Source organism: Ambystoma mexicanum, chromosome 4q (genome assembly GCF_040938575.1).
Source record: "Ambystoma mexicanum isolate Mex_15411 chromosome 4q, UKY_AmexF1_1, whole genome shotgun sequence".
Taxonomy (NCBI): domain Eukaryota; kingdom Metazoa; phylum Chordata; class Amphibia; order Caudata; family Ambystomatidae; genus Ambystoma; species Ambystoma mexicanum.
Genome location: NC_090928.1, coordinates 70,040,998 through 70,058,812, shown reverse-complemented (window position 1 = coordinate 70,058,812; position 17,815 = coordinate 70,040,998). Strand labels below are relative to the sequence as shown.

The 17,815-nt window shown below is 47.0% G+C and overlaps 1 protein-coding gene across 1 annotated transcript in view; it reads right to left on the bottom strand.

Moving 5' to 3' along the window:
• The window catches only part of KIAA0408 (KIAA0408 ortholog), a 118,515-nt gene extending 105,056 nt beyond the window's left edge, over positions 1-13,459 (bottom strand). The window contains exon 1 of the mRNA XM_069607498.1: positions 13,301-13,459. The gene's annotated coding sequence lies outside the window, so the exon portion shown is untranslated. The remainder of the gene's footprint in view (positions 1-13,300) is intronic.
• Between the last annotated feature and the right edge of the window lie 4,356 nt (positions 13,460-17,815).

Genomic DNA, 17,815 nt, shown 5'->3' with positions numbered 1-17,815 from the left:
ACAAAGGAATACAGGAGCCAAGTATCCTGCAACCACGAGGCTGGACCGAGGAATCGCTGGTGACCCGCTGAAGGACTCCTCCTTTGCACTGCTGTCGTCCTGTGAAACCCTTTCCTCCTTTGATCGAACCAGAAGGCCTGTACTGGTGCTTCGACCTTTGGAATAGCAGGAACAGCTATTCCCGGCGACTTCATCATCTCCTGCCAAGTAAGCCTTCGGAAGTGTCTCTGGGCCATCCAGTTGACTGACCAGCTTACAAGGGAGTCCTGCTCTGTAACCGCCGCCAGGTTGTATTGTATCTCTAGTCCTTGTCACTCTCCCACGCTTCGTGCACTTGGCGTTCCCAGGTCTGAAGGGAGGAGTGTACATTTGGCTCGGATACACACGGCCGCTCCGTTGCCCTGCTGCGGCAACAAACTGTGCAGGTTTCTGCGATTGGGACGTCTTTTCTCTCTACACGACGACGAGGCATTTCCCGACTCTTCTGAACCTGCTAGCTGCTGAAACTAACGTGGAGAAGCCTGGGTCTGCTTGCATCGGGGACCGGTGAGTAGTATAGCTAGGATCTGGTCGCCCTCCTGCAGTAGCCCATTGCTTTTCCCCGCTGTGTAAAAACAGCACCCTTTTGTCCGTACTCGCGCTCTGCTTCTGCTCGCTGTGGAGGCTGCGCTTGAGTCGCGGAACCTGTTCTTCTTCTGTTGTGCACTAACCCGAACTGCCTGACTTCCTCCGAAGAGCTTCTCCTTTTACCCGTTGGCACCAGCGTGTGCAGGTACTTTGAGCACAAGGCTCCACTCTTCGTAGGGCTCGGACTTCCATCTAGTTAGGTGCCTCTGAAGGCGAACTGAGTCTAAAGCGTTATCGCACTGCCTGTTTTCCTTTCCTTTCAGGTGGACTACACATTTCGTGCATATAACGCTTGCGACTGTCGTATTTGTATATATATTGTGTTGATATGGTATGTGTTGGCTTAGTATTGTGATATTGTGATTTTCTCGCTACGGTCATTATTTTAAAGGCCTTAAAATAAATGTGTATCTATTTTTGATATAACAACTGTTTGGAGTAGTTTGTAAGCGCTCTTGCTTTGTGTGCTCATTGCGGGCTTTCAGTCACCCTCACCCCTCTTGAGACCTAGTCTTGACCGCCGCGATCGCTACCTTGATTGGTCTGGCTCGTCCAGAGGTTACCCTGTTCCAAGTAATTAGGTTGGCCTTCTGAACTTCTGCGCCACCAGGACAGAGTTCAGAAATCCGTCTTAACAAATTGGTGTACAGCGTTGGGATACGACTGAAGGTATCCAGTGTTGCACTCGAACTAAGGCATTTCAGGTTATTCCAACCAGTACACGTAGTGAATTGTTGTAGTATAACTTTAAAAAGGCCATAGTCCTATCAAACAGTATGGAAACAAGTACCTTGTTAACTTTAAATGCTTCTAAATCAGAAACACTAAAAAAGATGTGTGCGGAGAGAGGTGTTTCCTCTCAAGGCACGAAATTGGAAATGATCCAAAGAATTGTGGCGTGGCAAGAAGCGCAGCTTGACGCTATAACTTCTGAGGACAGTGCGGAAGGTGGTGGGGCTGCTCTCACTGGTAGAACCGACGGTTCTGCCGCCGCACTGAGCCACCGCGACCACGAGGACAGGGAGGACGAGATGTCTAATGTTTCCTCTGCCAGTGCTGATGGGGAGGCTATGCTTGAATTCAAGAAGCAAGAGCTGCGGTTTAGGCAGAAGGAGCTTGAATTCAGCATAGCCAAACTAAGAATCGAACAGGCAGAAAAACAAAAAGACAGGGATCACCAGTTGGAACTGGCCAAGCTTCAGGTTGCAAATGGGTCCAAGGGTCCTGGACATGGGTCTGGGGCCTCCTCTCATCCACGGTTTCCGAAAGATCTGCTCAGTGTGTATGAAGAAAGGAATGACATTATGGACTGGCTGAATGCGTTTGAGTATGCATGCGAGGTTCAAGAAGTTGACAATGCTGATAAGATTGCGTGGTTGCTCAGTAGACTGCCCCATTCTGGCTGTAGTGCCATTATGGAAATGTCGAAGGCTGAGCGAGCTGATTTCGCAATGTTAAAGCAAACTCTCATTTTAAAGTTTGGGAAGACTCCGGCCCAATATTTAAAGCGTTTTCGAGAGTATAAGAAAAAGGAAGGTGGTACTTGGGTATCTTATGTCGCTGAATCCTTGAAAAACTTAACTGGCTGGGTCGAAGGTTATAAGGTTTCTACCTTCGAAGGCATGATAAATCTTGTCATGCTGGAACACATTTTTGCTTCTTCTTCCCCGGAGCTTAAGCAGCATTTGGCCGATTCGAAGGAGATAGATCCTAAGAAGCTGGCCATTGCAGCAGACTTATGGGTGTCACATCGAGTGTCCCATAAGGACAAAACTCATCCTGATAAGCAGGAGGAAGGGAAAAAGTCCAAAGATATGGAGGGTGGGGAATCTGCTAAATCTTCTTCCCATAAGGGCCACAAAAAGAAAAACAAGGGTAAGACACAAGAGAACTCACAGGGTAGTGGAGGTCAGCCTCCGAAACAGAACGCGGGTTACAATAAGCCTCCCTACGTAAACAGACCCAATGGGGCTTGTTTTTCTTGTGGAGCAACTGACCACGCGAAGGGGGATCCCCGTTGTAAGGTTAGACCTTTGGGGGTCCACTCCGCTAATCTGGCCTTCTCCTCCTACGAGGAAGAAGAGATTACAGGAGCATCCTTCTCCTCAGACTCGTTTCCCAGCGGGATAGAGGCTGAGGTAGTTTTAGTGTCCCTGGGTTCCTGGGAGCCTTAAGTCGCAGAGGCTTATGCTAGGATTCCGGATAATACCAAGCACTACTTTAAAGACAGTGTGCTGATCAATGGAGTGGATACTCCAGCTCTTCGGGATAGTGGGTGCAGTCGCACTGTAGTGGATTCTACCTTGGTAGACTCAGAGGAAGTTGCCAGAGCTACTCTAATGCCCACTAAGTTGGCTGACGGCCCCCTCCGTATGTTTCCCGTAATACCTGTAAATCTTACTTTAAATGGTACAGCCGTCAGGATTCCAGTGAGCATTCAGAGAAACGTCCCGGGAAAGGTCTTGTTGGGTAATGATCTCAGAGCTTTAGGGTTCGTAGGAGACACTGCCGAAAGACCCTACACACGGTCTCAAGCACGGGCAGCATTGGCCAAGTCCAATAAGCCGCCCCAGCCGAAGGGGAAACCCAAGGCGAAAGGAGTCGACAAGTCAAGACGAGGGAAAGAGAATATTCTCCCGAGCTCGCCTACCACTGCGGTGGAGGAAGTTGGTCAATCGCCCGGGCCTGACGAGGAGGTGGCGATGCCTGAAGTTTTCGACCCCAACGATCATCCTGAACTAAAAGACTTGTTAGTTGAAGGAGGTCCTGATAGGGACGAATTCAGTAAAGGCCAACGTGAGTGCCCATCTCTGGAAGGCCTAAGGAGACAGGCCTGCTCCCAGCTTGAGGGTGAACCTCCTGGGACGCATAGGATTTATTGGGAAGGTGGACTCCTGTATAGTGAGCCCACAGAGTCTACAGAAGGAGACCATAGGAGGTTTGTGGTTCCCCTTGCTGTTAGGCCCTTCCTCCTGCAGTTGGCGCATGAAGTTCCCCTTGCTGGTCACCTTGGTATGAAGAGGACCAAGCAAAGGTTATCCATGCACTTCTACTGGCCCAAGATGGGGGTGCAAGTAGAAAGTCACTGCAGGAGTTGTGCCTCCTGCCAGTTGTCTGGTAAGGTTGGCGCGACAATCCAAGCTTCGTTGGTACCGCTCCCAGTTGTGGGGGTACCATTTGAAAGGGTAGGGATCGACATCGTTGGTCCCCTTGACCCGCAAACATCCTCGGGCAATAGGTTTATCCTGGTGCTGGTCGACCATGCAACCAGGTATCCTGAGGCCATCCCATTGAAGACTGTAACTGCCAAGTCAGTTGCAAAAGCTTTACTCGGCATATTTACTAGGGTTGGCTTCCCTAAAGAAGTTGTGTCAGATCGTGGCAGCAACTTTATGTCGAAGTATATGCAGGCTATGTGGAAAGAATGTGGGGTCACCTACAAGTTCTCTTCTGCATACCACCCCCAGACCAATGGTCTGGTGGAACGTTTCAACAGAACGTTAAAGAGCATGATTGGGGCTCTGGAGGAGCCCCAGAGAAGAAAATGGGATCTTCTTTTACCATGCTTACTGTTTGCCTACCGAGAGGTACCACAGGAGGGTGTTGGCTTCAGCCCCTTCGAACTTCTGTTCGGTCATCCCGTACGGGGACCCTTAGCCATCGTCAAAGAGGGATGGGAGATGCCCACTCCCCCTGTTACTACCAACGTAGTTGATTATGTGCTAGGGCTCAGAAAACGGATGGTACTTCTGATGGGCTTGGCTAGTGATAAATTGAAGGCAGGGCAAGCACTGGTGAAACATTGGTACGACCAGAAAGCTTCCTTCATCAACTTTACACCTGGTCAGCAAGTCCTGATCATGAATCCCATAAGGCCTCAAGCTTTACAGGACAAATGGTCAGGCCCTTACACAGTGGTGGAGCCCCTGGGTGAGGTTAACTATTTAGTGGACCTTGGAAGGCCTGGACAGGCTCCAAAAGTGTTTCACGTGAATAGGCTGAAGGCTTTCGTCCCAAGAGTCGAAATCGCAGCACTGCTACTGGCGTCAGACGTTGAGGAAGAGGAGTCTGACCTCTCCCCGACCTGTTCCAAAGCGGTCCTTCAGATAGCTCCATTGAGGGTGTCTGAGTGGCCCCTCACCTGACTTCTGATCAGCAGGCTGAGGTGAAAAGTTTGCTTAGGCAGTTTTCCCCCCTGTTTTCACAGTCGCCTGGTTTGACACCTTGGTGCAAACATAACATTGACACAGGAGACAGTGTACCTACCAAAAGTAGGGGATACAGGATGTCAGACAAAGTACGGTCTTATATTAAGACCGAGGTCAACAAGATGTTAGACCTTGGGGTGATTGAACCCTCTAGTAGTCCTTGGTCCAGCCCTGTGGTGTTGGTTCCAAAGGCAGGCACTTCTGAATTGAGGTTCTGCGTGGATTACAGGGCTCTGAATGCTGTCACCAAGACAGATGCACACCCCTTGCCTCGAACGGATGAGCTGGTGGATACTTTGGGTGCCTCCAAGTACCTCAGCACGTTTGACCTCACTGCTGGCTATTGGCAAATAGCTTTAGCAGAACATGCCAGGGAGAAGACAGCATTTTCTACGCCAGACGGCCTTTACCAATTCTGGGTAATGCCGTTCGGGTTGAAGAATGCACCTGCCACTTTCCAGAGGCTTGTGAATCATGTGTTGAATGGGTTGGACGAATTCTGTCTTGCATATCTAGACGATATAGCAGTTTTCAGTGCCACCTGGGAAGACCATGTGAAATACCTCGGGATTGTGCTCCAGGCTCTTCAGAAAGCCCACTTGACCATAAAGGCTAGTAAATGCCAGATTGGACAAGGCTCAGTGGTTTACCTTGGACATGAAGTAGGTGGAGGGAGGATACAGCCTCTACCCAGTAAAGTACAAGCAGTACAAGACTGGCCTACCCCCACTACGCAAACCCAAGTGAGAGCCTTCTTAGGACTCACGGGGTATTACCGCAATTTTGTGGCAGACTATGGCACCATAGCTGCCCCTCTGACTGCCCTCACAACTCCGAAGAAACCCAAGAAGGTAACTTGGACCGACGAGTGTGAGAAGGCCTTCAATGGCTTAAAAGACTCCTTGTGCCAGGCCCCTGTGCTCAGGGCCCCTGATTATCAAAGACCTTTTATCGTGCAGACGGACGCCTCTGACACTGGGATAGGAGCTGTACTATCACAAGTAGATGAGAAGGGTAAGGAACACCCTATCGGTTTTATTAGTCGCCAGCTTAAGGACAGAGAGCTCAGATGGTCCACGGTAGAGAAAGAATGTTTCTCTGTTGTGTGGGCCCTAAGGAAGCTGAGGCCCTACCTCTATGGGACCCACTTCACTGTGCAAACTGACCATAAGCCGTTAAAGTGGCTAATGAACATGAAGGGGGAGAATCCAAAGTTGCTTAGGTGGTCCATAAGTCTACAAGGCTTCGACTTCACTATTGAGCATAGGCCAGGTGTCCAACATAGCAATGCTGATGGGTTGTCCAGAATGTTTAACCGACCTGAACAAGAGACTCATCCAGGGGTGGATTAGTTCCCCCTGTCCATAGTCTGGGAGGGGCGAGTGTTAGGAAAGATTTCGTAATTGTAGGTAATTTTCCTTCCATGTGGCAACCCCTAAACTTTTTGCTGTTGTTTTTCACCTTGTTCTTGACTTTGCCAGAGAAGTGCAGCCTTCTGCCGCACTCCTCTGGGCTTTCGCTCCTTTCTTACGGGGAAACTGACATGCCCTTAAGACAGTCGGTACCGGGGAACGCTGTTTCCCGTAGTTTCTTTTATCATGTTGCGGCTTTCGTGCAACATGACACAAGAGGGCACTGTAAGCTAAGTTACAGCTCTCTTGGGCCTCTAGCCTTCTACAGGCCCTAGATACTCTTTTAGGATGGTATTTGATCGGTGCAAGTCATTCAGGGACTGGAATGGTGGCAGCGATCGTTTTGTGTATTTTGAGCTCCTTTTGACGTTCTGAGCGCGTTTTTCGCACTGAACCCAAAATGGTGGCCTGGCTCCCAAAATGGCCAGACCACGAGGCTCCTTTGTCCTGTCCACTGACCGTCTTGCTCCCTTCACCTTCCCCAGGTCGAGCGACCCGGGGCCTTCCTTATTTGGGCATGTACTTTCCCGCGAAACGCAGATGCTTTCGCGGGCTTCTACATGTCGTTTGTGTGCCTCCAGGGTGTGGGCTGGGATGTCTTGTCCCAATACACATCCTGGGTGCCAGAGAGTCTAGGGTGGTGTGAATGCCTGGGACCACCGTGGTCCGTGATTGGTCCACGAATGGTACGTGTGTTGATGAGCGGATCTCCCATTGGCTCCCCTCCGTTTTGGCGCGAAGGGAACCATGGATAAGAGGAGGCTGGAAACACCACTACCATGTCGATCTCCTGAGTTCTCACGAACGAAGGAATACAGGAGCCAAGTATCCTGCAACCACGAGGCTGGACCGAGGAATCGCTGGTGACCCGCTGAAGGACTCCTCCTTTGCACTGCTGTCGACCTGTGAAACCCTTTCCTCCTTTGATCGAACCAGAAGGCCTGTACTGGTGCTTCGACCTTTGGAATAGCAGGAACAGCTATTCCCGGCGACTTCATCATCTCCTGCCAAGTAAGCCTTCGGAAGTGTCTCTGGGCCATCCAGTTGACTGACCAGCTTACAAGGGAGTCCTGCTCTGTAACCGCCGCCAGGTTGTGTTGTATCTCGAGTCCTTGTCACTCTCCCACGCTTCGTGCACTTGGCGTTCCCAGGTCTGAAGGGAGGAGTGTACATTTGGCTCGGATACACACGGCCGCTCCGTTGCCCTGCTGCGGCAACAAACTGTGCAGGTTTCTGCGATTGGGACGTCTTTTCTCTCTACACGACGACGAGGCATTTCCCGACTCTTCTGAACCTGCCAGCTGCTGAAACTAACGTGGAGAAGCCTGGGTCTGCTTGCATCGGGGACCGGTGAGTAGTATAGCTAGGATCTGGTCGCCTTCCTGCAGTAGCCCATTGCTTTTCCCCGCTGTGTAAAAACAGCACCCTTTTGTCCGTACTCGCGCTCTGCTTCTGCTCGCTGTGGAGGCTGCGCTTGAGTTGCGGAACCTGTTCTTCTTCTGTTGTGCACTAACCCAAACTGCCTGACTTCCTCCGAAGAGCTTCTCCTTTTGCCCGTTGGCACCAGCGTGTGCAGGTACTTTGAGCACAAGGCTCCACTCTTCGTAGGGCTCGGACTTCCATCTAGTTAGGTGCCTCTGAAGGCGAACTGAGTCTAAAGCGTTATCGCACTGCCTGTTTTCCTTTCCTTTCAGGTGGACTACACATTTCGTGCATATAACGCTTGCGACTGTCGTATTTGTATATATATTGTGTTGATATGGTATGTGTTGGCTTAGTATTGTGATATTGTGATTTTCTCGCTACAGTCATTATTTTAAAGGCCTTAAAATAAATGTGTATCTATTTTTGATATAACAACTGTTTGGAGTAGTTTGTAAGCGCTCTTGCTTTGTGTGCTCATTGCAGGCTTTCAGTCACCCTCACCCCTCTTGAGACCTAGTCTTGACCGCCGCGATCGCTACCTTGATTGGTCTGGCTCGTCCAGAGGTTACCCTGTTCCAAGTAATTAGGTTGGCCTTCTGAACTTCTGCGCCACCAGGACAGAGTTCAGAAATCCCTTAACACCTGTCAGCGCATGATTAAGACTCAGTCAGAGGCCTGGCACCTTGGAAGCACCTATTCTGGGAGCATACCACTTGACACAAGGGCAGAGCCTGGCTTTTCAAGACCCTGGACCTATTTTCCTGTTCTTGCACAGGTGCAGCAGCACCAGTATTGTGCATGCCACGTGCCATCCACATCACAAACACCTGCACAACTATATGTGCCTCTTAACTGAACTAAGCCGCCATGTCCAACAAATATTCTAATTCTCAACACTATTTCCCTTCTTTATCGCAATCAGTAATTCCACGCAAACATGTATGAACTAAGTGCTTATGTATTACTGAATCATTTTCAGGCGACCATTATGGAAGCACCTTACTCCTATCCAGATGAAAACCCCAGTCTTTTTGAAATGCCAAAAATTCTTCATGAAATTAAACAAATGTTGTTCATGTTTTTCACACAACACTATCCCAGTGGTTTACATTGAATTAGCTGTTGATTTGAGTGCACTTTCCAGTAGAAGATGACCTTCCTCCTAAGAAGCACACCGTAGCCATTGTCAGACATTGACATGATTCTCTGACAGAGGGTCCAATGATCCTATGTTAAGACCGGATCCTTGCATATGCTTGTCTTTATTTATTTAGAAACCCAAGCAACAACGATTTAAAGCAAAGAAATTACTCCTATGGTCAAACAAAACCACATTACCCATGAATCCTGGCAAATTGTGGCAGGTTCAAAAACAAAGAAGGGACACAGCTGATCGATGCCCACCAATCCAGAGGTTCCCTGTCCCTGTACACCATCTCTCTTCATTCCTGATGCCTTCTTTCTTCTATGTTGAAGCAGCACATATGTACCGTTGGCATTTTACTCTTCTGGGTTTATACGTTTAATAACTCACCTCGTAAGTGATTTGTACATCTTTAATTGGGAATGTGCAGCAGGAGTGCAGAATATTTATGGACTCCACTCTGTGGGGATACAGTCTAGGGCATGTGTCTCATTTTTCTAATATTTTTAGTCATACATTATTTATTACATAATCGTTTTTCTGAAAGCACATCATGTCAAGCACTCGGTACATGCGATGAGCGACTCACAGCTCCAGCGTGTCTCCACGGGTCACCCTTCAGGTGTGCTCAGCAGGGTGTTGGCCAGCAGATAGATGAGCAGCAGGACCACAGATTCCTGGGACTGGGTAGCTGCCTGGATCCTTAGCAGGGGTGCAGCGCACTCTCTGGCTATTGACGCTTCTGAATTTCGATTATAATAGTATACTTACCAGGCTTGTCCAATGCAGTGTCAAATTGGAACTCAAAACACCTCAGGGACTTCAGTGATTGGCAAAGAGACAGAGCATTTTTGCCTCCGTGAAACAGATCTGGAGGTCGGTAATATGTTGCTTCATCAACCAAACTTTATTGTTAGTTCGACTTGTGTATGTCGCACGACCAAAACATATGTATGTTTGCATGTGTAGGGGTGTATGTAGGGGTGGGATTGGGTATGGGAAAGGGGCTAAGGGGGACAGTACGGGAGAGGACTACAACATTAAAAAAAGAACAGGAGTCGATCTAAAAGATAATGAGGTCAGGACATTTGGCACAGTTCTGTTTGCACTGCATCTCAACACCCAGTTGCTGAGATTCTTCAGTTGGAAGCCAAATCCAGAGGGATAGCCTCGGGCGTGTTGTTTAAAGCATGGGGACGACAATGAATTACGCGTTGCCCCACTTTTTTCTAATTGCTCAAGCTTCATCAAAGATCTGGCAGGAGCAATCAGAATCTGTTATAGTAACCCAATTGTGGACTTCGCATGCTAGGTATCCAGTACTCCCTGAACTTTGTTCACATTTTCCTAAGTGTCTTCCCTGTGCTTTGTATATTCTAACTTATCTCAAGGGACTTGCACACCCGCTGGTAGCAGATAGTTGACTAGTGCTGGATTCTTGAAGAATTTCAGGGTGTGCTGATGTATCCCAGGCTTTTTCGGGAAACGGTCCCAGCCACATTAGCGAGAAAGCTGAGCTCCCACCACTGTTAGGAGTTTAGCAGCCTCTTTTTACATATGGAGTTGCTAGTGCAAGGAGAGGAGTATACATCAAGTTGCAGCCCCAGTACCTCCAGTATTGAATGTTTTGGTGGACTTAGCACAACAATGAAAGGCATACATGACCATAAATGAGTACTGATCTGCCATTTCCACAGTACATAATCTAGAAGGGTTGCCAATAGGGGAGCTGGATGTTGAAGGGAGTAAGGGTGTTGTTGCCAGCGTCTGTTCAGTGCGTGTCTCTGTGGGATGTTATACATGTTGAAAAAACTCTTTGAAGAACAGGTGGATAATGTGTAACTATCACACATAGCCCCAATGCATAAAGTTACTACCCTGCTTTGCTTGATATCACAAAGGAGGATATCATATAATGACCACTGTATTTATGGGACAGCATCACGTAACTCTCCAAGGTGCACCAAGTGCAATTCTAAGGTTTTCACTTGTCACTATTTGCCAAGACCATCGAAAATTCTGTTTAGTACATTGTCTGCAAGCTGGGAGATCCTAAAAAGCAATTGCTTGTAGCAATCAGAAAGGCTCACAAATCTGTCACTTCACTGACTTTAGCGAGATGGGTCTGCTGGATGCTGGCATAGGCAGGAGTAGATATTTCTAAGTTTTGGGGGTGCATTCTGCCAGAGGAATCATTGATGGCGTCTACAGCATTTCAAGTTGGAGTCAAGCTAGAATATACCATGACGATTGCAGATTGATGAATAGGTCTTTAGAGATTTTTACCTCAATAAGCCAATTCAAAGAATTATTTGCGTGGAAAATCAGGGATTTTCACGCCATTCTGCTTGAGAACCCCATTGTCGATTCATGGAATCGACTACACTGCGCTTTTTTTTCGTAACTTAGATGGAATTTGTGCAGGCTCGTCACGTCTCTGCGAGCGGTCACGTGCCTTGTGCGAGACACGACACACAGCATGGGCGAGGTCTGCAGAGAGGGGGGAGTAGGGCGCAGAACTCAAAAAAGTAGGAAGAACAAAGGAACAAGTGGGTTTTACGAGGGACGGGCCGCAGGCAGTCCATAGCATGCCCACAAATGCGCACGACAAAGAGTATTCATGGATGTGACTGCGCAACATTTCGCCTGCGAAATGCCCACGCAAATCCCTCCATCTCTCCGCCATCCGAAGGTGGGCGAAAGTACACTTGCGTGTGGGAATCGCAGTGCGGAGGAGGGTTTGCATGTCAGAATTAGGGGTGTGTGTACACAGCTGGGGATCTGATTGGACATAGGTGTGCGCGTACGCAGTGTAGTGTGGAGCAGGAACGGTTTACGGGGTTAACATGCAGATTTTTCGAGTTTTACACAAGTTACGATACATCGAACGCATGTTGTCAGGGTGCGGGTAACAGATACGGCGGACCCCACGCAGGGTCCCCGAGATGCAGGCTTGCTTGCAGGGGACCCTACACACTGTTTGAAGGGTGCGTGTATTCGCGCCCGGCAGAGCACGCATATATAGCTGTTCTGGCTGATTTCACTTTGCGTGGGGGCATGTCGGGGGCGATCCGGCCGTGACTTGCGTATAGTTACATTGCGTAGAAAATTCCATGAATACGCGCAGCGTGTCCTTTTAATTCTGTTCGCAGGTCCCCGGAGCGTTATTCTCGGCGCGCTGCCCTTGCGGGATTAATGTGCTCTTTTACATTAATCGGCCCCCAAATCTTTTAATCAGCTGCCATCGCTAGAGGTGAGCAAGGTTTAAGCAAGCATAATGCAAAGCTCAGGTCTTGACATATGTCGATTTTCAGAATAACTGAAAGGAAAGTCTTGATTCTATTAAAGACACTGAGGCAAACATTATCCCACGGCACGCAATAAATGATGTTTCACTTCTGTTGTAGAAGGATACATTGATGTTTACTGGAGGTGTGATAGCCACATACATTGAAATTAGCAATGCATGCAATATGATTTGTATCAAATAGTCTATTTGTGGTGAATGTTTCCAAATATTTTTCTTGCATGTTTGATATATTGTTCATTTTAGGTGCAGAAGGGCAAATGGAGTGACCGGTGATCAAGGGTTGACATGAGTACCTGGAGGACGGCCAGCACAGAAGAGTACAGCAGTTACAGGTTCGGCTAAGGTTCATGGTTATGTTCTTTTTACCTGTGGGATAGCAGTGAAGATAAGAGCATCGGGGAAGAAGAGGGACAGTGTATAGGTCAAGGAAGCTTCTGGATTCGCGAATACAGATCAGCTAATTATAGTCCTTTCTTTTGAGAAATATAGTTTTATTTGACTATATGAGTCATTTCTTTGCTTTAAATTGTTGCTGTCTGTGATCCCAAATAAAAGAGACGTAATATGCTTGCCTCTGTGTCTTCAATAGAATCAAGACTTTCCTACAAGTTATTATGGAAAATCTTCATTGCATCAAGATAAATAAATAGCAGGTGCTCAGAGTGTGGGAAACATGAACTGACACCACCAGTGCTGCCTGTCATCTGTGTCAATTCCATTTGCTACACCCGCCCCCTGCCCATGTGAGTAGCAACTTCAAATAAAGGAAAATATTTTTGGTAGGTTTTCAGTGTGGAACATACGTGCAGTAGTGGCAGGAATTCATGCAGGACCAAAATATATGCTCCTGACACTTACAGGGTTAATTAGAAGGGGATTTACCTATAAGGAATAAAATGAAATTATGGAAATGTGTGTACGAGTAGCAGAATAATTTCAGAATGGCAGGTATGCTGGATAATATGTGAGATGCCAACAATCAATAAGCAAAAAACGCAGTTCTTGAATCAAGATACGTTTCATTGCACTTCAAGCACCTTCCAATAATAAATACTTAAGTACAAATGCGATGGCATTATCAAACTAAGGAAAAATGTACTCATTCGCCTTTGGCGCAAGGCGCTTCATCAATGTAATAAATATACAAAAATACAAAATTAAGGAAATGACTTACCAGATAAAAAATCACAAGCAGCATCTACTTCATATAAAAATAGTAGTCTTCAGTGTTTCCTACAGCAGTAAATGTATGTTCTGTACTTCTTGACTTGGACAAGTGGACAAAATGAAACAAACTGAAAATAACACTACGGTGAATGGTAAATGAGGAGAGGCTTACAGTACAAAAAACAGCGTAAAAAGGAAGACAAGTTTAAAGATAGTGGTGTAAGAAAGGGATGAAAATAATACAAGAATGAGAATAAGTAAAATGATAGGCTGGAACATCTGGGAAGGTAAATGCAAAGACAAGAGAGAGTTATTTGTTTGCAGTGAAGCCAAGCAAGCAGAGAAAATACAACCAGCAAACAACCAATGCACTTGCCACTGAAAACAAAATGATGCAACAGCACACTCATTTTCTTTAGGACTGCAGAAACTTTAAAATGAAGACCATTGTTGATGTGGGAAATAATATTTACAAAATTTCACGTTTCATTGATAACTTTCAATAACCGCTTTACCGACGACCTGGCTTTACCCACAATTTTATTCTATGACCCAAATTGGCTACATTTATTTAACACAGAGAAGTACTTCAATAACCCAAAGTTATGCTAATTAAGCAACAACAGTCGTCACAGATATGATGCTTAGCCTGCCAGATAAGAATTTTCGGTCAGTAGAAAGCCAACACTTTAAAAAAAAATATGTAACGCAAAATTAACAAAGGGGATCATGTTGTATATGGGCATGTAAGGCAAACTTGAGCCTCCACAATAGCTCTCTAGGCATTAATACACATTACCCAGTTTGCACTCTGCGGTAAAGGTGCAGATTCAGCGCTGCCCAGGGGGTGCACCTACCAAGTGTGGGAATAATGGGAGCCGCGACAGGGTATCCCTAGATGGGGAAGGGACATCGTTAACATCTGCAATGTGTTGTATATGTGCCGAGTTTGTATCCACCGTTCGAGAAGTCTGGGGGCAAGGCAGGGGTGGGGGTGCTCGAGTGGGACACACATGGGGACTCGGGGCAGAAACAAGTGGTAGAAGTGGTAATATAATGTAATGTGAACCAACACAGCAGCCATCACTGGGCAAAAAGCCACAGGTAAGCATACCACTTGGGTTTCACACTGACAGGCCCAGCATAGTGGGTAGACATGATTTTCACAAGCGCCTCACAACAGTAGTGTTCTGGACAACTGTTGCAAGCTGGCTGTTTCAAAAGAGACAGCAGTCACTGGGAAAGTGAATCGACAGATACATACACGGTCAGCGAGCCAGGCAATGAAAATGCATAAATGCATGCCCTGAAAGGCAAATTCACAGTGGGGTCAGAGGTTTCAAACTGCCCCATGGCAGATAAGCCCGGGAAGAGGGCTGTGGGACGAGGGGACGAGACGGGAGGGAACCAATCAGTAGATGAGGTTTGGTGTACCTAAGATGCAACAGTGTTTTGTATCCATGCTGATGTCCGCAAGGCAACGTATTGGTTGGATGCCGTTTGAATGTCTCCCTTCCCACAAGCTCAGGGTTTCTCGTGTTTCTCATGTGTGCTGACCAACGGCTGATTAATAAAGTTCCGGAGGTCAGCACGATCACGTATTGCTAATAAAAAGTAATTTCTGGGGTCGGAGCGGGAAGGTATGTGACGTCACATGGGTGGCAATGAACAGAGGGGTCAAGATTGTTTGCTCCAATCATTTTTGATTCATCTATGTCTAACTACAGGGAATTGACGTAGTCCCACCAATCAGCTCTGTAGGATGTTTAATATTTTGCAACAATGCTCGCAACTGTTTTCTCACTATGCAATTAACGTGTAACTGTGCTGTTTGATTTGTGTTTGACCAGCTGTAATAACCATTGTTCCTTCTTGCCTGGTGTACGCTCCTTTTTGGATTACTTTGGCATTCCGGTTGTTACCTGCCTTTGGGGGACCCCTGACACAACTCTATGCATTTGGAAATAGACATATTAATATGTTGCTCTGCTTCACTGCATGTTCACTGGCTCATTCTGATACACACTATAAACATGCTTGCATCACCGTACCATTGATGATCAATCAATGCTAGGTATTGTGTCTGTTTTTTAAGTTAGTTTGACTTGATCTGTGTACTCATCAAAGGCACACACTATTTGATATTTGCCAGTCATTACGTCAACGCTTCCAAGGGCACGCAAACGGAAACTGATTTTATGCACCCTCATTAATGAGCACCTGTGCAAATGTGTATTTTCAGAATCTTTACCAATCGTAAACCGGGCAAGATTAAAATAAAAAAAATGGCAATTTGGAATGGCATACACTTGTATTCACTTCAGCAAATCAAACAGCGGCAATGGAAGTATTACAAGTGCTAAACGTCGACTAAGTCACGTTTATGAGGCTGAGGAAACTTAAACATGAAGGTCATCTTTTCTAAATGTTTTGAATTCTGATTGTCTTAACTGCTAACAGGCTCATCCTGAGCGAGCTCACAATCCCCCGGAAATGGACTGCAACCACATGCTCAGACCTTGCTAATGGATTTTGGTTGTTTATTGATGAAGGGGGGAAAACAGACACACTAGCACGCAAGAGGTAATGCAGCGGGCACGTACCTAAAAGGCGATCACATCAACAGTAGTACATGTGGAACCTCTGGGGGTTTCCAATGTGGAGAGGGAAATGCAGGGCATGGATTTACCACTCTATGCCCACTCTGTCTTGGAAATCCAATTCAAAATGGCACTGATGATAACCAGCAGTCAGAGAGCTGGTCTCTGTGCCATTCGTTCCATTTAACGCCTTAGTTCACGTTAGGCTCTAAGAAGTAGAGTTCAAAATGACGCAGAGTGTGGACTTCAATCTTTAAGAGCTGGTCAGGTTATAATGTATTCACTATAAGGAACCTCAGCTGCTAGCTGAATTGTTTTGCTCGTTGGAATCCCACTTCTGACATCACTTCTGGTGTGTCAGTCTCAGGGGACGGACAAGAGTTAATGTTTTTATTAAAAGAAATAAGCCCTGTCCTATGCCTTCCTCTACGATGATCCTTGCCCAAGCTATGGAAAATAATAAAAGGATACCTGTCCGTCGTCCAAATCCCAATCTACCTACGGTCTGTCCCTAACAGTACTACTTAAAATTAACAACAACCTGAGCGAGTACGTTTTATAAGGGCCTTTTGCATAATCTGGGCAATAGCGGTTGGTTTCTGACGCCCTCCCCAATGTCTCTATGGATTCTCTCAGGCCGCTTGCCTGATTACTTAGTTCAAAGTGTCTTTGTTTTAGGCTCTTTTCCTGCTGATGCTTCATCTCCACAAACATTTCTGTATGTCTTCTTCCAGACCATTTGCGCAGTTTAAGTCTTAAGGTTATCCAGTGTTTTGGTATTCTTTCTTGCCACCTAAAATGGCCCTTGGGTTTGCCAATAATTATTTGGTCCCGTACAACAGTCTCCCACTCCCTGCCTGAGAGGCTTGTGCTTTCCACCCTACACTGGGGTCCTGCTTCTCACGCTACGCCTGGTGCTATCTTACCTGTCACCTGGTCTGGGGATACTGTTTAACTTGTCCCTTCTGAACGTTTGGGTTTTTCACCCCTTCTTGGCTTTTCTGTCATTTCACTTCGGTCTTGGCTTCTGGATTTCTCATCCCTTCTTCACTTATCTGGTATCTCGTCCCTTTCTGGGTTCCTGCGTTTCTCACCCCTTCTTGGTATCTTGCACCGTTCTGGGATTCTGGGTTTCTCACCCGTTTTTAGTATCCCAGCCTGTTCTGGGCTTCTAGTTTTTTTTTCTCCTTCTTCGGTCATCTCTGGACCTTGCCGCCCTCCTCCTGGTTCCCAGTTTGTGCTGTGTTTCTTGGTTTCTTGTCCTGGGTGGTGGGTGTCGTGGTCTGTTTCGTCAGCATGGAACCGCTATTCCAGGTCCCTTCTGCATTGCCACGTTAGTTTTCTGGCATTGGTTCCTCCCATTATCATGCAACAGAACTTCTGAGCAGATTCCACAAGCACAAGTCAGTAGTTTGTGGGTTGTTCATTTCCCTTTGGTATTCGGCAGACCCGAGTTTCTGGCTCTCTGGCTGACTGCAGGCCGCAGAGTTCCGCAGACTCTCTTGCTTGTTCGCTTTCCACGCCATCTGAAGGTAGGGGTAACTTCTACTGCGAGATAATGTGTAGCCTTTGGCACGTGGGTGTATGAAAACCGGAATCCCTGCTTAGCCCTAAGGACTGGGGGGATATTTAGGCCCAATATTTCTGATTTAGGGTGGCTTATTTTGAAGCCAGAGATCTTGCCAACTTGTTGAAGATCTTCCTTGATGGCGGCAGAAACTCCTTGGGATTACTTATTGATAGTATGATATTGTCTGCAAATAAGCTGATCTTATGCTGGTTGTTGCCAAACAGTATACCCAAAATGGCCCCATTAAACCGCATACAGGATGCCAAGGTTTCCATTACTAAGGCGAACAAAATGGGGAGAGGGAGCACCCCTGTCTAGTACCTCTGCCCAAATGAGGGACCTGCATTTTAAC